The 24,931-nt window shown below is 40.8% G+C and overlaps 1 protein-coding gene across 1 annotated transcript in view; it reads left to right on the forward strand.

Annotated features, from left to right (window-relative positions):
- The window catches only part of LOC109497386, a 68,173-nt gene that overhangs the window by 39,447 nt on the left and 3,795 nt on the right, over positions 1-24,931 (forward strand). Inside the window, exon 3 of the transcript XR_002153552.2 lies at positions 18,961-19,102. The gene's annotated coding sequence lies outside the window, so the exon portion shown is untranslated. The remainder of the gene's footprint in view (positions 1-18,960; positions 19,103-24,931) is intronic.

A 24,931-nucleotide genomic window follows, 5' to 3' on the forward strand; every position in this document is an offset into this window, starting at 1 on the left:
CTTTCTCTCTCTCTCTCTATCTCTGTCTTAAAAAACAAAAACAAAAACAAATCACCATTCTGGAAATGTTAAAACTATAGAGACATAGTCAGGTCAGAGGTTACCAGGGCTGGGAATTGGGGAAAGGGTTGATGAGAAGGGAACAGGGAACTTGGGGGAGGAGGTCATGGTGATTTTCTGTATTTCGATTGTCGTGATTATAGACAATATATATTTGTCAAAACTCAAAACTGAACAACTAAAAAGGCTAAATTTTACTGGACATGAATATTACTTCAGTAGCTAACTCAGAAAAGTTTCAAAATATCCAAAATAATATTTTGATATGTTGTTAGTTTTCTTCAAGAATAGCTTTTGCACACCAGCATTCTTCACAGAGCTAGAACAAATAATCCTAAAATTTGTATGGAACCAGAAAAGACTCCAAATAGCCAAAGAAATCTTGAAAAAGAAAACTAAAGCAGGAGGCATCACAATCCCAGACTTCAAGCTATACTACAAAGCTGTAATCATCAAGACAGTATGGTACTGGCACAAGAACAGACACTCAGATCAATGGAACAGAGTAGAGAACCCAGAAATGGACCCACAAACATATGGCCAACTCATCTCTGACAAAGCAGGAAAGGATATCCAATGGAATAAAGACAGTCTCTTCAGCAAGTGGTGCTGGGAAAACTGGACAGCGACATGCAGAAAAATGAACATGGACCACTTTCTTACACCATATACAAAAATAAACTCAAAATGGATGAAAGACCTAATTGTGAGACAGGAAGCCATCAAAATCCTCGAGGAGAAAGCAGGCAAAAACCTCTTTGATCTTGGCCGCAGCAACTTCTTACTCAACACATCTCTGAAGGCAAGGGGAACCAAAGCAAAAATGAACTACTGGGACCTCATCAAAATAAAAACTTCTGCACAGCAAAGGAAACAATCAGCAAAACTAAATGGCAACTGACAGAATGGGAGAAGATATTTGCAAATGACATATCAGATAAAGGGTTAGTATCCAAAATCTATAAAGGACATCAAACTCAATACCCAGAAAAACAAAGAATCCAGTGAAGACATAGGCAAAAGACACGAATAGACACTTCTCCAAAGAAGACATCCAGATGGCCAACCGACACATGAAAAAATGCTCAACGTTACTCATCATCAGGGAAATACAAATCAAAACCACAATGAGATACCACCTTACCTCTGTCAGAATGGCTAACATTAACAACTCAGGCAACAACAGATGTTGGCGAGGATGTGGAGAAAGAGGATCTCTTTTGCGCTTCGGGTGGGAATTCAAACTGGTGCAGCCTCTCTGGAAAACAGTATGGAGTTTCTTCAAAAAACTAAAAATAGAACTACCCTACAACCCATCAATTGCCCTACTAGGTATTAATCCAAAGAATAAAGGTGTGCTGTTTTGAAGGGACACATGCACCCGTATGTTTATAGAAGCACTATCAACAATAGCCAAAGTATAGAAAGAGCCCAAATGTCCATTGATAGATGAATGGATAAAGAAGATTTGGTATATATATACAATGGAGTATTACTTGGCAATCAAAAAGAATGAAATCTTGCCATTTACAACTACGTGGATGGAACTGGAGGGTATTAATGCTAAGTGAAATTAGTCAGAGAAAGACAAAAATCATATGACTTCACTCATATGAGGACTTTAAGAGACAAAACAGATGAACATAAGGGAAGGGAAGCAAAAAGAATATAAAAACAGGGAGGAGGACAAAAGAGAAGAGACTCATAAATATGGAGAACAAACTGAAGGTTATAGGAGGGGTTATGGGAGGGGGGGATGGGCTAAATGGGTAAGGGGCACTAAGGAATCTACTCCTGAAATCATTGTTGCACTATATGCTAACTAATTTGGATGTAAATTTAAAAAAATAAAAAATAAAATTAAAAAAAGAATGGTTTTCCCATTCCTTAGGCTTTTGCTTTTATGATAAATTTTAGAATCCTACGTTGAAAAGTTTCACCAGAAACAAACCTGTTGGAATTTTCATTGGAATTAAATTGAGTCTATAGATAAATTTTGGGATATGATATATTACCCATGAAAACAATATTTTTCTCCATTTAGTTAAGCTTACTTTAGTGCCATTTCATATTTAAATATTCTAAATATTCTAATATTCTGAATACCTAAATGTAAAATATTGAGATATCTATACAAGAGTGGGCTAGATTATTAAGCCACTCTTATTCCAAGCCAATCCTTCCATACTCTGCCATATGATGCTGGGTTAGGTCTCTGCAAACTGTAGGTCTCCTTTGCCAAATGACTTCTTTTTAAATTCTGCAATAAGGGATATTGGAGGAAAGGTGGAAGATAAGAAGGGAAGAAGAATCTTCATCTCTGCTCTGCTGTCCTTGCCAAAATCACTCTAGCAATGGGTCTTTATCATGGCAGGTGGGTTCTGTTTCCAGCTTTCTTCTATTCTCTCACACCCTACTTAATTGTCTCCCCTTAGAGGTATAATTACCACCTGGGTAAAGGCCCTTCTTAGAGGCTTGAGCCCTATTCTGTGGGTCCTTTATTCAAAGATTTTGAGGGACTAACACCAGCCAAGCAGCTCCCCTTAATTGCTGTACAGAAATTAATCGACTTAGGTCTATTGATCTAATATGCAGAAATCTTGCTATACTTTCTTATTTCTTATAATTTGTATGTATATTCTTTAGAATTTTCTGTGTAGCAGCCACATCATATATAAATAATGACAGTGTTCTTCTTTTCTAGTTTTTATGAGCTTTCTCTTCCCTCACCCTCACTTTGCTTGATAAGGTCTGCAGTATAATGCAGGATAAAAGCGATCATAGTAGTAGGGTTATTAGGTCTCTAGAAACCTAAATAGCAAATCATTATCATTTGCAAATCCCTAAATTTGTACATGATCAGTGATTATTTAATTCGCTGGGTTAATTACAATAAGAGTAATGGTAATAATAATATAACAAAAATATATTAAATCATTGTTTTTTCACTTTTTAAAAGATGGATATAATGAGCCTAGGTCATCTTGGATGAGTAGAAGCCTCAAATGTCCCAAATTTTTCTATCTATCTATCTATCTATCTATCTATCTATCTATTGAAACTTGGGGGTTTACAAAGGATAGAAATTTTAGAGAACTCCCCAGATCTCAGATTGTTTAGCAAATTTGAGTTTCTAAAACTCTTTACTTCTACTTCCCTCATAGGTAGTATTATTTCAGACATATCAGCCAGATTTTCTCCTTGCCCTAACCACCATACTGATGTTTATTTTCAGAAGTCTTTATATCACTATAATGATAATAGCAATAGTAATAATAAATGGTTAACTCTCATATGGCACTTTCTATGTTATAAGCACTTTGAATTCATTAAATCATTTAATTCTTACAAGAAACCTATAAGGTAGATATTATTATTGTTATTATTATTATTATTCCCGATTTCCAGATGAATAAATGGAGGCATAGAAAGGTAAAATAAGCTACCTAAGAGTCACCTAGTGAATAAGTAATGGATCCAGGACTTGAACCCAGACAGTCTTCATCTGGAGTTCTTGCTGTTGAAGGTGTGCTGGATTGATCACCATCTGGTACTGGAGACCCAGGTACCTCTGCTACTTGGTGCCCATATGTCTAAGAAGGGCCAGGAATTTCCTACAGTGATTATATGTTCATAAACTACGTACTTGCAGTCAGAAATGTCAAAAACTCTTCTTTCCAAGAGGCTGTCTTGGAAAAAGGGAAAGTGGTCGAGAGTACCCTGATGCATGTTTAACATGTCTATAAATGCCTGTCTGCAGATGACCTCAAGGTGAATGGGGGTTTCAGATGACCAATTCCATCAAAGAATGGAGGACAGAAATGAAACTCTACTTAGGGCTGACAGTTCTACAAAATCTCCCTGTAGAATAAATAGACTGAGTAGTGGTAAGAAATGCTATACGCTGAGTCCCAAGAGGAACTCATGTGTTGCTGAAATGCTGGGTACTCCAAGGGAGTCAATAATAATCTTCCAGGCTTCTGTTTGCAGGGGAGCCTAACATGTGTATGCAGTCCCTTTCTTTCTCACCACAATTTATAAGATGAGCAGATTAAGTAGGAGACAAAGTCAATGACTCAATGAGGTGCTAAAAATCCACTGTTCTGATGGGACTGGATGTTTTGGAATTCTTATGGAAAATATTTTGGGAGGGGCAGAGTGTAGAGAAGATGAAGACTTTTGGGAAAGTAGAACTGTAACACCCAGCCCTTAAAGTTCTAGTCATTTAGGAATTATGGATCCATCAGTTTACAGACCTTCTTGAAAAAGAAGAGCTCTTTTCCAGTCTCACAGGTCCAATCACTTTGGAAATGGGAAGAAATAGCTGGAATAGGAAATTTGTTCTTTACAGATGCCTATGTACATGTACATACATTTAGATGCATGCACGTGCTCTCTGTCTCTCTGTCTCTCTCTCTCTCTCTCTCTCTCTCTCTCTCTCTCTCATGCACACACACACACCTGCTTTCCTTACTATTTCCTTACTATCAGCCATGGATCTCCTCCCTTCTATTAAAACCACTGTTTATAGGAGCACTTTCAACTATAGCCAAATTATGGAAAGAACCTAAATGTCCAGTAACTGATGAATGGATAAAGAAGACGTGGTTTATATATATAATGGAATACTACTTGGCAATGAGAAAGAATGAAATCATGCCGTTTGTAGCAACATGGATGGAACTGGAGGGTATTATGCGAAGTGAAGTCAGTCAGTCAGAGAAGGAGAGATTTCATATGTTTTCACTCATATGTGGAATTTGAGAAACTTAACAGATGACCATGGGGGAAGGGAAGGGGAAAAAATAGTTTCAAGCAGAAAGGGAGGTGAACATAAGAGACTCTTAAATACAGAGAACAAACTAAGGGTGGATGGGTGGTGAGGGAGAGTGAAAATGGGTGATGGGCATCGAGGAGAGCCGTTGTTGGGATGAGCACTGGGTGTTCTATGGAAGCCAATCTGACAATAAATTACATTCATAAAAAATTTTTAAAAATTTAAACAAAACTGTCTTGGAGTTGGGATTCTTATATAAAAATATTGTTACAAAGGGAGGATGGAAAACAGGAGCAGGTGGGGTTGCAGAAGCCACGAAAAGACAGAATTTTATAATTTATAAGAGGGTCCAAAAGTCCAAGGTAGCCAAATTTCTGCCTAACGTATCGTGATTACAGGGTACTGGATTTGGCAGTGAGAACATGGTGACTTCTCACAGAGGCACTTGAGTGGAGTACCATGGGCAAAGCCAGATGGCCTTGGATTGGAGAGAGAAACCAATGGGTGTACTGAGTATAGGTTTCACCTTCTGCTTCACCTTGTACTCTTACGTGATAGAGATGGCTTCTTTCCTTATACCAAATGAACTCTGCTGGCTTCAAAGTTTTCTTCTGCAGCCTCCTCATCTCTCTCAGCCCTCATAGAATTGAAGAGAGTCAGGGCCTTGCTATGGATTAGGCCTTGATTTAAGAGAATGTTGAGTCTGGTTTGATCATCTCTCCAGACTCCTAAACTTTCTCCATATGAGCAATAAGGCTGTTTTGCTTTCTTGTCATTCATGTGCTCACAGGAGTAGCACTTTTAATTTCCTTCCAGAACTTTTCCTCTACGCACACAACTTAAGAGGCCTAGCTTTTGGCTTGTCTCAGCTTTCGACATGCCTTCCTCACTAGGCTTAATCATTTCTAACTTTTGATTTAAAGTAAGAGATGTGCAATTCTTCCCTTCTTTTGAACATGTAGAGACCATTGTAGGGTTATCAATTGGCCTAATTGAGTATTGTTGTGTGTCTGCAAACAGGAAGGCCTGAGGACAGAGAGAGAGCTGGGGGAACGGCCAGTTGGTGCAACAGTCAGCACACACACATCTATCAATGAATTTTGCTATCTTATATGGGTGTGGTTCCTGGCAATTACAACAGATCAAATATTGCTGTTTATGAATCACCATAATACATACATAGTAATGAAAAAGTTTGAATATTGTGAGAATTGCCAAAATGTGACCCAGAGACAAGAAGTGAACAAATGTCATTGGAAACAATGGCACGAATAAGCCTTGCTCAGTGCAGGGTGGCTGCAAACCTTCAATTTGTAAAAAAAAAAAAAAAAAAAAAAATGTAGTGTCCGCAAAGCCCAATAAAGCAAAGTGTGATAAAATGAGGTATACCTGGATTATGAACTATTATAGCATGGCATATAGAAAAAAATATTCCTCAGTAAAGGAATGCTTGTATCATTAGCATTTAAGGTAAGGAAATGTTTATTTTGTTCTCTTTTTCTTTCTGGAGTATTTGGAGTTAGACTTCACTTACAATCTATAGTCCAGCTTGGTCCAAATAGCAATTCAGAGTGTAGAAAAGAAAAATGGGATGAATTGCTAACTCCCTTGGCCACCTGTTCTCATTTTAAACTCTTTTTGGAAAGAGGAAGGACAGGAAGAACTGTCAAAGTAGCAGTCTTCCTAAATTGCTAGCAATGACAGTTGACAAGTGCCAGCTCACGAGAAGAGTGCCATGGTCTTCCTGTGGGTCTCCTCCTCTGCAGCCACAGCCACCAGAAGAAACATGATGTGGTTGTTTGCCCTGATTGTCTAGGTCAGCGGGATACACAGCAGACCTGCATACTCAAGCCTCACTCCATTGTTTTTAATTATAACCCTGACATTATCGCTCAAACTCTTTCCAAGTTTGATTTCCACCCAATTCAAGATCTTTGTTGATGAATGGCTTCCCTGACGAGGCCAGAATCAGTAACACAGACAATAGCCAGGGAGACTTGTGGAGCCTAACTATTTGGGGTTGGTTTTTTTTTTTTTTTGGTTTTGTTTTGTTTTTTGACATTTATTTTTGAGAGACAGACAAAATGTGAGCAGGCGAGGGGCAGAGAGAGGAAGACACAGAATCTGAAGCAGGCTCCAGGCTCTGAGCTGTCAGCACAGAGCCCAACACAGGGATCAAACCCATGAACTGTGAGATCATGACCTGAGCCGAAGTCAGATGCTTAACCGACTGAGCCACCCAGGTGCCCCTGGAGCTTAAATATTTGCAAAGAACTTTCCACCATTTGTATGAATCCTGGCCACATATTTAATTGGTTATAAGTACAATTGAGGGTTTTTTTTTCTTTCTGTCAACCATAGTCTTTCTATTTATCATGCAGACCGAGAAAGATACTTAATATACTCCAAGTAGGTATATCTACAGAGAACCTTCTCTCCCTCATAAAGCTTCTTACTAAATACAATTATAGCTTTTATGAGTACTTATACACTTCACTATAAATTACTAGTCTGTTTATTCGAACACAACAGCTTTCCTTTTAGAAGATGCCTCTTTGTTTTCTTATAAACTTTTCTCGTTTTTTCAGACCTAGAACTTCCACAAAATGCCTGGTTTATATATTCAGTGGGAAAGTAGCAATGTTTAACCCTTATGAAACATCTCTGTGTCAGATTTCAGTACCTGCAGTTCTGGAAGTAGCGAGCCAAGTTGATTAGGCATTGCTTGGTGTCATTCCCTAGAGACCGTGGGTTTCTTCTGTCGTAAGGCACGGCAGCCTAATTAACATGCTGAAAATACCTTCTCGACTCAAATTGCACTTGAGACATTTGCAGAAGATGACTTTCAGCTGCCCACAAGAAAGCCAAAGGATCTTAGGCCTTGTTTTTAAAAATTCTTGACATGATGCTAAGTTTCCAAAAAAGCTTTCTGTTTTGTTACGTTCTTTGACACCCTGCTTTGAAGAGGTGGAAAAAAATGTGGTGTTTTTGGTTTTGGTTTTTTGGTTTTTTGTCTTCTTAGCCTCATGAAGTGTTGGGATAAAAACCTCAAGGCTCTGCATCTGAAAGAGTTAAAGCAGGCTGCATGGCAGAATATCAAATCCCACCGCTTCTCCCTGCCAAACAGGAAAAAAAAAAAAACAAAAAAAACCCCCAAAGCAATAAGAAGGAAGAGAAAAGGGGGACATTGGTGTTAGTAAATCAATCAGTTTCTGTACAATAATCCTCTTAAATCCTCCCTCAAGGTGGGGAGAGCCCTCTTATCAGGGTCTTTGGTGAAATTTATACCAAGGTCTGTCAACTCTCTCATGGTTGACAGTCCACATTTAGTCCTATTTATCTGGATTTCGGGATCATCCCACGGAAATGATCCACGAGTACAATTATAGGAGTACTTAGTAATTTTTATCCTTTTACTCATTAATATTAATTAGTGCTTGGAGGGGAAAGAGGACAAGGAACAGCTTCTCATATCCAAGCTAATTAACTTTGTCTAGCTTGTATGAAAGAGAGAAAGTACTTTATTAAAAAACGATAAGATAAGCACACAAGGGACTTTTATTTTCTGCTTAGGCTAAACTGTGATAACATTTGGCTCTTCGTGAGCATCCTAGAATTGCCAGCAAGAATAAAAGGATTGTTACTGGAAAGTAAAGGCTCCAGCATGGTTTCCAAGGCACCCACTCAGCTGGTGGTAACGTACATTTGACGGTTTTCAAGCTATTTTGGAAAACGAAGGGTGGTTTCCATGCCTCATATTTAGGACATGATAACATTAAAATGACAAGGAAAAGTAAGGTAACAGAAATACTTGTTACTTCTTTTTCGGTATTATAGATTTATATATTATCTAATCTATACTGACACAATGAGTTGAAGATCCTTTTTAATCTAATGCCTAAAACGTATTTGGTTTCTAGTTAGGATTAGGAGCATCACACACACACAAAAAATTTAATGTTTTATTTATTTTTAAGAGAGACAGACAGAGAGACATAGTACAGGTGGGGGAGGGGCAGAGAGAGAGGGAGACACAAATCTGAAGCAGGCTCCAGGCTCTGTGCCATGAGCACAGAGCCCAACGAGGGGCTTGAACTCATGAACCATGAGATCATGACCTGAGCCGCTTAACTGACTGAGCCACCCAGGTGCCCCAGGATTAGGAACATTTTTTAAACCAAAGATTTCAGTGGACATATTTCCTATCCTCTATGAATAAAACACTGAAAGAAATATGTAAGGTTAGTAGCATTAGAAGTTATGCATTCCACACATTTTTACTATAATATTCATTGATTAGTTTGTTCTTTTGGCAAATTTGATTGAAGAAACTATGTTCAGCTCTAAAACTTTAGAAATAAAGACAAAATCTTAAAAAATTAGCTATCCTAGTTTTTCCTCGTGTTTATACTTTGTCCGAGGCCTTTGAGAAGTGGACACAGAAACAAGACTCAATGTGAGGACATTACTGGGTAATAAAATAGAAGATGGAGCTGGGAAGAGCCCAGGAAGCTATCAGACTGGACTCCGAGCCTTCCCCTGAATGAAGGGGAGAGGGAATGGAAGGCTGGGTGGGAAACATTGCAGATCCCCAGGCAGCCCATAAGGAAGAGGCAGCGACTGTCAGGGGGTGGGTTCATGAAAAACAGTTCCCTGTCAGAGGAGACCCAAGTCTCCCTAAACAGGCCTGCTTTAGTATCCCTGCTGTGCTCAGTTGCTGGCTGGGAACAGTCCATAGGAAGCATCACTTTGGCTCAGTTATGGTAATGAATTTCAGAACAAGTATCTGAGCTCTTGGTCAATTATGCTTCTTGTACTTAAAGGCTGTGAGGTGTAATCTCATGGCCGAACCAGCCTCTCTTCACATCTTTATTGAAATCTCACCTATTTTAATTCATTTTCCTGACATTTTTTACCGAGAGTAAACATTGGAATCTTATTTATGCCCAAATCACAAAATTTTGATTTTTTTTTTTTGTAGAATTAGATTTTGGAAACTTTATTGTGACATCCCTAAAATATCTAATTCTTTAGTCCCAAATCTAAACATATTTGTGGTTTATGTATTCAGCACTTGATTCCAACCTGAAGGACTCTAGAGGATAGCTTCAGTGATATCCTAATGTGACTTTTATTTCTTCTGAGCATCTTGAAATGGTATCTTTGAATTGATATCAGAGTTGGTGTCATTCTATTGTTGAAATCAAGGTCATTGTGAATTCAAAGCATTGTCAAGATTCATTGATATCTTTTACTTTAGGATATATCCGTTTAATTTGAGGCCATTGAGTCTTAATGACCTTTAGCAAATTTGGAACTTGATTTTTTTGTTGTTGTTCTTTGCAATAGTTCTCTATTTTCAAATGACCTTACTGGGTTAAGTATTTGTTTATATTTTTAGCACTTTTGCAAAAGAAGTTTTAAAGGTTGTGTCATAGGAGGGAAGGACCATGGTCTTTGAGGTAAAATAGACTGTATCACCTCTGCCACTCCCTCATTGAACAACTTTAGACAAGCTGATGAACCTTTCTGAACTGGCCTCCTTCTCTGTCACTTAGGGATCACAGCTCCCACCTTGTAGGTTGCTGTGGAAAGGAACTGAGGCAACAACACCAGCTGACGCTGAGGATCTCCACCTGCACTCTTGTGCTACCTGGCATTTTGCCTCCTCACTTAGGGTCACTGGAGATGCACACGTCCCGTGTTTGGCTAGCCCAATGGCCCAGGTGCCAAGTACAGACCTGCAGCAGCTGGTTGCACAATGTCCGCCCTGACAACCTGTGGCCTCCCACAGTCTATGCTCCCGCAATCCCTCCTTCAGCTCACGTGTTCGAATGCTATTCTGTCCCCTCATGCCCAAGACTGTCCCATGATTGTAACAGTGAGGGAGTGTTTTCTGAAAAGGTCCAGGAGTACAGGAAGCAACGCCCTCTAGGTCTGATTCACCTGGATCTGAACCAGTCAGTGGTCTGCAGTGGTGGAAGCTAGCAATCAGGTGTGTGCATATGGCGGCACCAATTCTTGCCTGGTTTCTCACTCATCTCCTCTAAGTGCTTCCTCTGCCACGGCTCTCGTTTCCATCTTCTCTGGCTCTTTTTCTTTATTAATTTTTTCATTATAATTCCAATGTAGTTAACATACAGTGTTATATTAGTTTAGGTATACAATGTAGTGATTCAACAATTCTATACATTACTCAGCGCTCATCACGATAAGTCCACTGTGTATCCCTGTCCCCTGTTTCTCCCACCCCCACCCTTTCCCCCTCTGGTAACCATCACTTTGTTCTCCGTAGTTAAGAGTCCGCTTCTTCATTGTCTCTCTCCTTCTCTTTTTCCCCTTTCCTCTTTTGTTTTGTTTCTTAAGTTCCACATATGAGCGAGATCGTATGGTGTTTGTCTCTCCCAGACTGATTTCACTAGGCCTAATACTCACTAGTTCCATCCATGTCGTTGCAAATGACAAGGTTTCATTCCTTTTTATGTCTGAATATATCTCCTGCTCTTCAAATCCCGTTCACCTCATTCTCTCTGCTGCATTTGCTAATCTCCTGCTTTGCCACACCTGGATTACACACCCTCCCAGGCAGAGGGTCTTAACAATCCTAGGTACATGCATGGTGGGCCTCCTGAATGTCCTTCACCTAGTTTCCTGCCTCTTAGTAAAAGGCAAAAAATTTATTCAATCTGAAGAGAAACCAGAGTATATAGTTTCCTGCCTCTTAGAAGCAGCCATACAATCTAGGTGGCCTAAGCTTGGAGCCTCTGCTCATCACACATCCTGGGAGATCTTCTAACAAGCTGTTGGGTTTCTGAGAGATGGTTGTGTTGGACACTCCTGACAGACACTGACAGACAGAGCTTCTGCTGAAGTTTTTTAAAAGGCTTTTTTGTGGCACACGCAGAGGGGCAGAGTATGTTTGTATTTTTGTTCATGAAGTCATAGAAGGAAATACATATTGAACAAGGAGATGCCTCCCGTTATGCAGATTTCTTGATCTGTGGGGGAAGGGAGCTTGTAGAGTAGGGCATTTGTTACAACGCTGGTCATTTGGTCCCCTCAGTTTCTTGTATCTAACACAACGTAGTCTCAGTTGCAATGAGGAGTCTGGGGAGTTGAGAGACTCTGAAAGGGCCAGAGGATGTGGAAAATCTCCATGCTCGGGATGAACCGAGCAGCCCAAGGGTTATCACTGAAGTAGGGATCCAGGGATAGACACTGTTGGATGTTGGAAGCCAGGACTAGGGTGAGATAGGTAGGCGTTCTTGGGTGTGAAATTTGTAAATTATATTCTAATGCACTATTTCTGAAAACTCACAATGTATGGAGAAAAATCCACCATGAACGAGATGTCAAAATGTTAAATGAAGTAACCATGCAGTGTCAGGGGCAGTGTTGTGCCCAGCCAAACTGGGGCTGGCAACAAAAGAAAAAGCCAATAATGCCAATTCTGTCTTTATTAAAATTTTTAATATTTTATTCATCATGGATTTTATTTTGGCATTCCTTTGATGTTTCAGAAAGCTGTATTAAAATATTACTTTTCTTCAACTATTGAGTCTTTTAGCACCCTTAAATTGTGAGCCCACAGCGAGTCCTCAGCCACCGCACCCTCGTTCCAACCTTGCCAACAGCCACTGGATTCGAAGAGCATTCCTTTGGTTAATCTTAATCTAATGACACCTTCTGTTTTGCTTCCTTTCATCTTCTGCCCACTCGCAGAAGGTCGTTATAGCCCAAGGGCCACAAAACTACCATATATCAGAAGCTGTATTGATAGTATTTAATATTAATCTGCATGTGATTTATTTTTGGCTTTGCAACTCAATCTTCTTCTCTACCAGAAATCCCTCAGGGGAAAATCGAACAGTACTAGAGTAAATTAGTAATGAAAAAAATACATGATTTTTAAAAATAGATTTCCAAACACTAGAAACCTTCAGGGTGTTTTGAAATAACGGCTTCATTTCTCACTCCAACACGTCTTCGAAGTGTAGTCACACTCCTCTTGTGTATGAGATGATCGCATGGTGGTGTGGCTGAGGCATATTTCAACCTTTCACCAATTGGGAGTCATGATCAGTAGGCAGTCTGCGTGTGTAAAGCTGCTGGGAGGGTGCTTGTGCTTAACACTGGGCCTGACGCTCCTATCAAAGGTAGTGTGAGATGCAGGAAAGTACCCAGGCTTCAGGATCAAAAGACATTGATTCCTCATTTGTCGCTTATTACCAGGTACACTTCAACCTCCCTAAGTCTTGATTAATTACATTCTTTCAATAGAAATCACAACAGATTCTTCCCAGGGTTGTTGGAAAGAACAAATTGAATCACAGGGGGAAATGCTTTGAAAACTGCCAAAGGGCTCTACAAATAAAACAAGTTCTTTCCCTATGTATGTATGTATGTATGTATTTATATAATTTATTGTCAAATTGGTTTCCATTCAACACCCAGTGCTCATCCCAACAGGTGCCCTCCTCAGTGCCCATCACCCACTTTCCCCTCTCCCCCAGCCCCCCATCAACCCTCAGTTTGTTCTCAGTATTCAAGAGTCTCTTATGGTTTGTCTCCTTCCCTCTCTGTAACTTCCCCCCCTCCCCCTCCCCCCTGGTCTTCTACTTAACAAGTTCTTTCCTTGATCCTGTGTGTGTGCAACTGTGGGGCTGATGAGGCCCTGCAGGGAGCTGAGGCTGACTTCTCCATTAGAAGCCCAGAGAATATCTAGGTTGCATTTTTAGTGGTAGTATGTTATTCTAAAATACACTAACTATATAAAGAGGTGGTGAAAGGAAATCCTTAGAGGACTTCACTGAAAAGTTCTTGCTTATAAAATGCAAAGTAATCATAAAGACTCATAGCAAGGCTTCCTGGGAAAGATAGGTGGACCTCAAACGCACCTAGCTAATTGCACAATATTTTCATTGACGTAGCAGTGTGGAAATAATGAAGAAGAAATGGCAAATGCTCCATAGAGAAGGTAATTGTTTCTTTAAGGGATGAAATAGTTGCACAAATTCCTAGAACCAAAGGGCCAATGTATCTTAACTAATTGGACTAGAAATTGGTCATCTCTGCTTTAAAAGTGTCCTAGCTATTGGAAGCCGGAATAGTCCCTTAATAGATCTAACTGGAAAACCAAAGAGATAAAAGTATCTTGTAGGGTTTTCATCTGTCAGATAAACAGATGCCATTTTTGAAGAGTAATTAATTAAAAAGCCCTCAATTGAAAGAATGCCAGTTTTGTTGATTTCTCTGTCCTTGTGTGGTCAGCGACCAGGTGATGACAAGTCTTGTTTTTAGTTAAACTGATGACAATCGCTTGTGTCAAAAGAAAAATATTTATTGTTTACTGACTGCATCATAGGATGTGCCATGTTTGAACATGAAGTTAGAGATGGATCAGCTCCTATCTGACAAGGTTCTTGATTGGCATTAGGTTCATCTCTGGAAAACCATAATGCTCCAGAAGAACCCTCCAAGGAAAATATCACTGCTGTGAAGGAAAAAGCAGAAAAGCAGACAGGTGCTTACTTCTACTATGTACTCATCCCAGATCCCAAGAACGTAATTCCCTGAAGTGAAGGGTTTATTTGGTCTTGCATAGTGGTGTCTCCCAAACTGTTTGCCAATTGTAAACTAAAATATCTTAGTGAGTAAGCCTATTTTTAAATGTCAGTGCTTATCAGGCAGCATTTTAGAAACCCGAGTATTATGTAGAACCCATTATGGGTATTGATTTAAATTATTTTTATTATACTGTTACTTAAAATACAGCAAACATTGTGACACACTGAGCAGAATCATCGTGTGCTCACACTGGGTTGCCTGGGCAATGAACAAGAAGGGACCAGGGGATTCATCTCCTCCCCCTCTGTCAGCAGCTGTCTTCCTCTGGGAGCAGGGCCTGGATTCCCCGTTGCAGACTACTCTGGAGACAGCTGGTACCCACTTCCCAGCTGGTGCTCTGAATACCCCATTGATGATGATTCGTATACCTGCCTTGTAAAGAGTAACACCCACATGGGGAAGGGTCCCTCCATTGGGACACAAGCTCCACCGTGTGCCCATCAAAGTACACTGGCTTTGGCTTTCCTCTCCCTGGGGTGATGGGAAAAGGGCAACCCTGTGCCTTCTCTTATATTAATCTGGCCTCGTCAGTTTTTTCTTTCCTCAATAAACCCTATCCCTTATCTCTTTCCTTATGGAATTTGTCCTAAATTCTAATGGATGACAGATGGAAACTGTTGGGACCTAGTTCTTATGACAAACGTGAAACTAGGTGAAAATGCCTTATGAGTTTCTACAACCAGGAAACTAAAACTTAAAACTTAAGTACAAGTATAAAAAATCATACTAACAACATTAATGTAACATACTAACGAATTGTTGTTTGGGTGAAATGAAATCATCCAAATTGAGTTTAATAAAAGAGTAGCCTTAGTTTCAGTTGGATGTTCTATTTCTGTATTTTAACTTGAAAGATACTAATTTTAGAGAAGGCCTGTCTGGATAAGTTCAATGGCTAAAGTGATTTCATAACTTCAAGGCTTTTTCAGTAAATAGGTCTCCAATTTAGCCAAAATTCTGCCAGCAAGCAATTGTTGAGTGAAGAAATGTCACATGGTAATTCGTAAAGCTGACTAGTTCACCTTAAAATAAAGTCAGCATTGTGATGGTATTGAATCTACAATAAACGGGTGCTTAATCCATTTATTTCTGGCATTGCAAAAGGAAAAAAATCTTCATTGTAATTCTAGTAGTTGCTGCTAATGAATTGTTCATTAGCACAGAGCAAGATGGGCTAGACTGTATGCCGTGTACCTGCCTGGAATGAGAACCCAAGGCCAATTACCCAGTTGGTGTGGCCTCTCTGAATTTTATGATTGCTGTACCGTGTGCTGTGTGAGAACTCACATTTTCCATCACTGTTCTCTAAAGCATGACAAAACATAAAACGTATGTGTGATTTGGCGACGTTCTACTCATTTATTCATTCATTCACTCATTCATTCATCCATCAAAAACACTAAGCACATATCATGTGCCAGGCACTGTTCTAGGCAATTTGCACATCAGTGAACAAAATAGACAAGATCCTGGTCTGTGTGGAGCTCATCCTCTAGCAGGGGTAGACAGAAAACAAGAGATGTATTACTGAGTGAGCTTTATAGTGTGTTGGAAAATGATAAATGCACTTTAAAAAGGAGAGTAGAACAGGGCTTGGGGAGTGCCTGGGCTAGGATGGGGCAGGTGGCAGGGGGTCAGGTGGGACCTCACTGAAAAGGTGAGAATGGAGAGAGCATTTGTGGGATGTGAGGGAGCAGCCAGAGCAGGTATCAGGGGGAGAAAATCCTCCAGGTGGGAATGGCCTGGTGTGTTTAAGAAACAGGGGGAAGTCACTGTGGCTGCACATGGTGAGTTAGGGTAGGAGAGAAGGGCGGATTAGTGAGGGCAAGGCTGTGTAAACTCCAAGAAACCATGGCAGCTGCTTTGGTTTTTATTCTGCATGGAAAGGGGAGCCACTGAAGCTTGTTGAGCCGGGGCATCACATGATCTGTCTTACAGTTTAGAAGGGTCACCCCGGAAGGATGGAGGTGCATCCAACCAAGCTGGGGAAGCTGCCGGAAGAGCAGGTGTGGGGTTGAGGAGAGATAGGAGTTCAATCCTGACCCGATTAATTTGGGGACATCTGGCAGGCATCCAAGTGGAGGAGAAGCTGGTTACAAGAGTCTGGAGTTTGGGGGAGAAGTCTGCACTGGAGATAAAAATTTAGGAGCCAGTGAATACAGAGATGGCATTAAAGCCAAGGGACTGAATGAATAAGACAGAGAGTGGATGAAGCTAGAGAAAAATGGGGGACCAAAGATCGCAACTGGGGGCCTTCATGTCGTGGAAGACATGTTCCCTGAAATCCTACAGGAGGCCTCAGGATAGAGTCATTCAGATGGTCCACACTACACTATAGTTACAAGTTACCATTCATTACTTACATGTTATGCCAGAGAACTCACAGTCCTATGACGCATCATCTGTGGTCCTCATTTGAGGAATCCTGCCCCTCAGAACTCAATCATAAGCAAGGTATTTCTTCAAACGGATGGAATAATGTGATTTCTACAATCATGCTCACGGCTGACTTGCTCCAGACAAGTGATTTTCACATTTATGCCTTTGTTCTACTTTATCAACATACCAAAAATTATATTGAAAATGTTCTATGCCATAGAAAATGTAGAAAACCTAGAAATGGGAGTTTAAAAACTAAAGAGCAGTGGGGAGTCTGGATGGGTCAGTCAGTTAAGTGCCTGACTCTGGCTCAGGTCGTGATCTTGTGGTTCATGAGTTCGAGCCCCGTGTTGGGCTGTGTGCTGACAGCTCAGAGCTGGAGCCTGCTTTGGATTCTGTGTCTTCCTTGCTCTGCGCCCCTCCCCCGTTCATGTTCTATCTCTCTCACTCTCAAAAATAAATAAACACTTAAAAATTATTTATCATAATTCATTATATCTTTAAGGTATTTTGATTTATAATAATTACTCTACTTAAAATAGAAGTTTTAACTCTAGAGATTTTTTTTTAATGTTCATTTGTTTTTGAGAGAGAGAGACAGAGAGAGACAGAGCGAGAGCAGGGGAGGGGCAGAGAGAGAGGAAGACAGAATCTGAAGCAGGCTCCAGGTTCTGAGCTGTCAGCACAGAACCAGACATGGACCTCAAACTCATGAACCACGAGATCATGACCTGAGACGAAGTTGGATATCCAACCCCACTGAGCCACCCAGGCACCCTTACATTTAGAGGTTTTTAACCAGGGGAAATTAAAAATAATGGACATAGTTCTGCTTAAAAGAAATTTGATAGTGTTAAAAAATTAAATACTTTAATATTTTTTTTTCAACGTTTATTTATCTTTGGGACAGAGAGAGACAGAGCATGAACGGGGGAGGGGCAGAGAGAGAGGGAGACACAGAATCGGAAACAGGCTCCAGGCTCTGAGCCACCATCAGCCCAGAACCCGACGCGGGGCTCGAACTCCCGGACCGCGAGATCGTGACCTGGCTGAAGTCGGACACTCAACCGACTGCGCCACCCAGGCGCCCCAAAAATTAAATACTTTATACATAAAAGTCGTATTTGGATATAAGTCTACGGGGGAATTGTGATAGAAATACGGTGGTAAGAGGAAAATGATTGATGTAAACTTTCTGACTGTGAAGGAAGAAATGTTCAAGTGTTTTAAAAATGGATGATGTTGGGTATCAAATGGCGACAGTGTTTATGTTCCAATTTTCAGAATGCATTTCATATTTATCAAAGCAATGTAACCATTTTATTTTAAAATGTTAATATACAAATATATCAAAATCACATCCTTTGAAACTAAGTCAGAAAAGTTTTAGAAACTATTTAAAAAATATAAAAGGAAATACATCAGTTGTCAAACTCCATTCAGGGATCAACATAAGTTTCAAATGTCACAGTGATTTAAACAACGTCAGCGAGACCTGCATCAAGAGATCGCATCAGCGATGGAAAACTTCGTCCTCAGAAGCAGAACAAGCAATCTTGAGTCGGTTCTTTCTTTCTTTTGTAACATCCATTCCTACTGTTGCTGACCTGAAAACCTTGGTAAGAACTGATAACAAACCTTAGTCCTTGCCTGTGGGTCACACCAGGGAGTATCGACCACACTTAAGCATTAATCCCCCTCCGGATGGTCTGTCCCACACATGTCTCACTGAGAGCAGAGGGCTATGCAAGTATAATGTCAAGGAGCGGTTAAAGGTCCCCTTAGCTCAGTGGCTTTGCATCGCCCCTACCCAGTGTGGCAGTTGCCCTCGTGAAGAGCAGCTGAACATGAAGGTCCTTCCATCTTGACATCTTGCCTTGGCAGTCGCCCTCCCGTCTCAATTTTTACCCTTCCCACCACAAGTTGCCAAGCTTTGCTACATGTGGCTGCCCCAGCAACCAGCTCTCTTGTCTGCTCTTCTTGACTCTCCAGTTTGCAAGGAGGAAAGGGCATTGGTTTCTTTTTCCCACTGTCACTAACTCCTCCCTTCTCTTCTATCACTTATCCACGTTCTCCTCATTCCCAGTCCCCTTCCTGACCCCCTTCCTCTCTTCCAGCCGGACTCGGACTTTTGCCATCACCAATATCTCTTGCCGAGCAGCTGTGGGCAGAGGATGGGAGAAGAGGCGCTGAGGTGTACGTAACCGGCAGTGAGCTCCTGCATCCGGGCCAGGACCCTGAACTGACCCCAGGTACAGGGTACGTGACCTTTGCCTCCATCTCCTCTTCTCTCTCTGCGGACAGTGGCCTCAGGCATTTAACTCCATCAGATGGGATGAAAGAGAAAGAGGGAGGTGGGTGGCCTAGTTAAAAATTGAAAGCACAGAAAGAGAGAATGCAGTGGGGAAGAAGGCTCTAGAAGACTTCACACAAACTATTTGTTGACATGGTCCCTTGAAGAGACAGAGGGTGACTGGGCATGCGATGGGGGTTCTTCAGAAATGGCAAAGTTCCATGACAAAAGGAGGGCACCTCGGGGGGCAGACGCGGTAGGATGAATGTTGGGAAGAGGGCCAACATTCTAGAGCACCAGTGTGCGTGGAATGGGAAGTGCTCTCCTAAGAGCTTTGGGAAGCAGGCCTGGGCTGACATTGCGACCCCAGGAAGGGGCCTTGCCCTGCCACGTGAAGGGCTGTAGCAGGTGCACAGAGCAGTTGGGGATGGCTCCATCCTGTGAGAGGGGCGAGGTTTCCATGAAGGTGTGTTACTGAGCCCTTTGTCTCATTTCAAGCTTCATTTTAAGTAAGTGAGGATGTGTTTATTCAGGCTAATTCATGATGCAGGGCTCCTTGGGACCTTCCTGAAAATAAGCGGGTATCTTGGCTCTTTTCCACATGCCTCAAAAATGTTCCTCATAGGGGCACCTGGGTGGAAAGAACTCTCAAAAATGTTCCTCATAGGGGCACCTGGGTGGCTCAGTCGGTTAAGCGTCCAACTCTTGATTTTCGGCTCAGGTCATGATCTCATGGTTCGTGAGTTCAGGCCCCATGTTGGGCTCTGCACTGACAACATGGAGCCTGCTTGGGATTCTCTCTCTCTCCCTCTCTCTGCCCCTCCCCTGCTCGCACTCTGCCTCTCCTCTCTCTCTCTCTCTAAGTAAATAAACTTAAAAAGAAAAAAGGTTCCTCATATATCTGAAGGTATGTCACCATTTGGCATATTTCTCTTCTGAATTATACAGGTGTGACTATATGCATAGAGGTATTTAGAAAATAATCTTTCTCTGCCTCTTTTAAAAATATAAAGATCAAAGGAGAAGCCGATCGGAGAGAGCCAATACTTTGGGTGAATAAAGAATGTGTCAGAGAATCAGCCTCACCTGAGAAACCACTCACGCCTTCCCAGGTCTTGCCCACTGGCACCCATGAGAGGTGCAGTCAGAATGTCCTTTCCCTAGGCTGGCATAGGTGGGACACATGTGGGCCAGCCTTCCTGAGTAGAGCTCCCAGCACATTCTTCTGAAGAAACATCCTTCTTCCAATTTCACATTCATGCCCCGACAAGGTTCGGTGAACTATGGGTCAAATGAGCTTCTAGAACCCACCTGCATGTCTTTTTTTCTTAAATGAGAAAGTTCATTTGGTTTTACAACCAACTTAGAATACAACCCATTGTAACAAAAGACTTATTATTTCTTCTAATTTGTTATAATTTACAATCGGTGGAATTATTTATCAATGTTTTTCCTGTATTATTTTTACATGTCAGAAGTCTGTACCTAAAATACTTTAAGTATTATTTATTGCGTCTGTAATTATATTGCATATGATGATTGATATTCTTTGCACATGTACTTTTCCAATTTATCGGTTGCTTTATTTGGGAAATTACAGTCTTGTCGCACTAAATGTTTTTCTAAAGGTGTTGTACTAGGCCCAGCAATTCAAGGTGCGTTTCATGGAAAAAGAATAGAGAAGCAGAAGATGACATTGATTTCAGCTTTGCTTTCTAAAAGAGACCAATTACAGCGCTAAAAATGCCAATTCCTAGCTATATTATACAAAATAACAGAGTTTGGACATTATAAATAACCAAAATAGTTTCTCTGTGATTACATGGAGGAGAACTTTCCTATCTTATATTTCAAGAGAGTAATTTGATATTTGGGATTTAATTCCTGCAAGTAAAACTATAAATGCACCATGTCTTTCTTTAAATTATTTCTAAACTTTTACATCAAGTAAAGAACCATAATGATGTTTTCAACAGACAGGCTCATGATTTAAATATGGCCGAAAGGATGTTTACATCAATTAATTTATATATATTTTTTCTCCTAATAAAAATAGTACATGCTCAATGTAGAAAATTAAGAAAATTCAGATAATAATTCTACATGTTACAAAGAAAAAATGCATTTTTTTCGACTAACACGAACTATTTATATAAATCACTCAGGTCACAATCTTTGAGCGCAATAGATAGAACTCAAATTCACTTTAAAAATAAAATGAGTTGGGAATTAAAAGTAGATAGTCATAGGGGCGCCTGGGTGGCGCAGTCGGTTAAGCGTCCGACTTCAGCCAGGTCACGATCTCGCGGTCCGTGAGTTCGAGCCCCACGTCAGGCTCTGGGCTGATGGCTCAGAGCCTGGAGCCTGTTTCTGATTCTGTGTCTCCCTCTCTCTCTGCCCCTCCCCCGTTCATGCTCTGTCTCTCTCTGTCCCAAAAAATAAATAAACGTTGAAAAAAAAAATTTAAAAAGTAGATAGTCATAAATAAATCCTGAGGGAAAAAGAAAGTTAAAATCAAACTGCAGACTATTAGATAAGACATTACATTAGACAGAATAATGAGATAGGGTTAAGGTTCTTCTTAAAAGAAAATCCTTGGCTTTATTTTTTGTGCACACACAGTTACTTTACGTACAATAAAGGAAGGGGGGGGAAGGGGACAATGAGAGAAGAGACACAACTATACTGTAGTAGTAGTCAGAATGCGGTGAAACCAAATTGCGGTTTTCTGATTGAGAATGTCTTCCTGGTCCGGAGGAGCAGAGTTTCTGGAAGAAAGTAGCAGATTCTCTTTTCAGTAGACACCTTTGTCTGCTGGAACACACCGACGACTGTGCTTCATCTTCCATTTCCAGCTGTGCAGATGTGTCTGTTTTATTCATGGGCTGCCCATCAAATCAGAATCTGCCTCACTGACAAATCCTTTGCTTCGCAACAGGCTTTCAGAGCTTTACTAAGTGATGTATGCCTCCTTTTTTTTTTTTTTTTAAGTTTATCATTTTGAGAGAGAGCGAGCAAGAGAGATCAGGAAAGGGGCAGAGAGAGGGAAAGACAATCCCAAGCAGGCTCTGGGCTGCCAGGGAGGAGCTGGACGCAGGGGTCAAACTCACCAACTGTGAGACGGTGACCTGAGCTGAAATTAAGAGTGGGATGCTTAACCAACTGAGCCACCCAGGTCCCCCTAAATGGTGTATGCCTCTTAATCTTCCGTTGTACCATAGAACCATCCTACCCCACCACCTTCACATTAAAATGATCGCTCTTGTCAGTCTTGACCCCTTCTTTGGGCTATTTGCCAGACCCCAGTCTCCTCCACTGTCGCTTCACAAAGAGGTACCAGCTCCCCGCTGAGCAGGTGACAAGCAGCCCCAGGAGCAGAAGAAGGAGGAGGCAGACCCTATGAAGCACAAAAATTCTTGGCTTTAAATATGATTATTAAACAAGAAACAATATTTGTTTAAGGATTCAATAAAATAGCCTAGAAGACACAAATAAATAAAAGACACTGTAAAGGAAAAACAGTGTTGGGGCGCCCGGGTGGCTCAGTCAGTTAAGCGTCCAACTCTGGATTTCCACTCAGGTTGCGATCTCACGTTTCATGGGATCGAGACCTGTGCCAGGCTCTGCACTGACAGCACACAGCCTGCTTGGATTCTCTGTCTCCCTCTCTCTCCGCCCCTCCCCTCCTCGCACCCTCTCTCTTTCTCTCTCAAAATAAATAAACATTTTTTTAAAAGATAAAGAAAAAATAGTGTTAAACATCAATAACTTGCTTTAAATAATGGAATTGTTTCATTTAAAAGCAGCTAATACCAGTGTTTTGCTCACTCAAATTTCTAAGAGAACTGGCTTCATGTTTTTTGGTGCTGTTTTCACTGGTCCCTTCATTATTCCTGACAATTGCACCTTTACTTGAGATTCTGCTTTTGATCTGTGAAATGGCTGTCATGGTTCAAGTGATGCCTTTCCCTTCACGCTAGTTGGTCCAATATTAAAATTGTCACTTCTGCTTTCCATTTGTGTTCCTCAGGTGTGTCTTTGTCCATCTCTGTGAAAAATATGTTTCTCTCCAATTTGTTTTACATGTTTTTTGAAAACAACATTTAGCTAGATTTTGTTTTCCAAACCCAACACGAAAACCCATTCTCTTCTGAAGATGGAATTCGACCCTTTGGCACTTATCTTAATGCAATTGCATTTCATGCTTGACTGTTGTATTGCTTTTTTGGGTTTTATTTTATTTTATTTTTGGATGTGTTGTATTTTATCTTTCCACTGACTTGGAAAATAACACTTCCTACTCATAGTCTATTTGAGAGCATCTTTCCTTAAAAATAGGGAGCCATTTCTTGCCCTGTCCATACTATCAATAAATCCTCAATGCCTCATATAAGGGGAAGAATTAATTGAGCTTGCTTTCATTTTTTTTTTCTTTTTTCTCTGCCTCTCAGATTGTGTTAGAATTATCTCAGATTTTAAAACCAGGGTGTTACAATTAGGTTTATCAGTCTGGAACTTCTCTTAAACCATTTTGACATTTTAATTACACGTAACCATCTAAACAGTAATTATTCACTGAGGACCTTACTTTGTTTCATTATTATCACTATTATCCACCGCATTTACCTTCTTGAGTATTTTTCATGTGACATGGGTGGTTTGCTCCCCTGAATACTCACACATCTCAGAATATGGTTATTTCCTAGTGTTGTCATGATAAATTGTCACAGTGTGGAATTCCTGGGCCACACTCTTTTCCCTAAAAACTCTATAGATCTTGTTTCGCTGTCTTAGCATAATTCCATTGCAGAGGAGATGAGCCACGGCCAGCAACCAACTAGGAGTTACTGCTTTTGTCCTTTATCTTTGAACATCTGAAGTTTTACCAGGATAAATTTAGGTGTGAGTCTCTTTTTGTTCTCAAGGTAAAAACCAAAATAAACCCTGATATCCCAAAAGTTTCTTCAATCTGAAGTCTCAAGGATTTCTTTTATGATTTCTTCAAAAATTTTTTAAGTTTATTTATTTTGAGAGAGATAGAGACAGCATGAGTGGGGGAGGGGTAGAAAGAGAGAGGGGGGAAAGAGAATCCCAAGCAGGCTCTGCGCTGCCAGCACAGAGCCCAATGTGGGGCTCAAACCCATGAAATGGTGAGATCATGACCTAAGCCAAAACCAAGAGTCAGATGCTAACCTGAGAGAGCCACCCAGGCACCCCAACTTCTATTAGTTTTTTAGTTGTTTGAAGTTTTTTTCTCCATTTGGTCTATTTCTTCACTGTGAATTTTCTTATTTCGTATTTCAACTCCAATATTTTCTTCACTGGTATTTAAGTTTCCATCTAAATCTCTTCTTCCAGCACATCTGGAAGGTTGCAAGGTTGGAAAGCAGGCAGGGAGAAATGCATGTGGCTTTAGCTGTTTTGCAAATTAGCATCACTCTGAGGGCAGGGGTGGCCTCGTAGCCCAGGTCTGCTGCTGGTGGTGCTCAAAAGGCTCCCAAAGAGTCTGGATTCCCAGCACCTTCACCCCTGGCACTCTTGGGTTGTTTGCGGACTCCCCAGATCCATCTTTCTGTGGCCCCTGAACCTCTGTGTCATGAATCTTCTCTTGGTAACTGAGATCAAGCTGCTGGCCTTGGCCTGCTGTACACAGAACTCTCAGTCACCATCTTGGGTGATTTCTTTTCCTTTCTTTCTTCCCCAGATATGCATTCCATGAAGAAGTATGTTCTGGATGCCTTTGCAGAGTTCTGACCTGCAATGGGGCTTCCAGAGCATCTCCTGCCTTTGTGCCC

This window comes from Felis catus, chromosome A2, assembly GCF_018350175.1.
Source record: "Felis catus isolate Fca126 chromosome A2, F.catus_Fca126_mat1.0, whole genome shotgun sequence".
Taxonomy (NCBI): Eukaryota; Metazoa; Chordata; class Mammalia; order Carnivora; family Felidae; genus Felis; species Felis catus.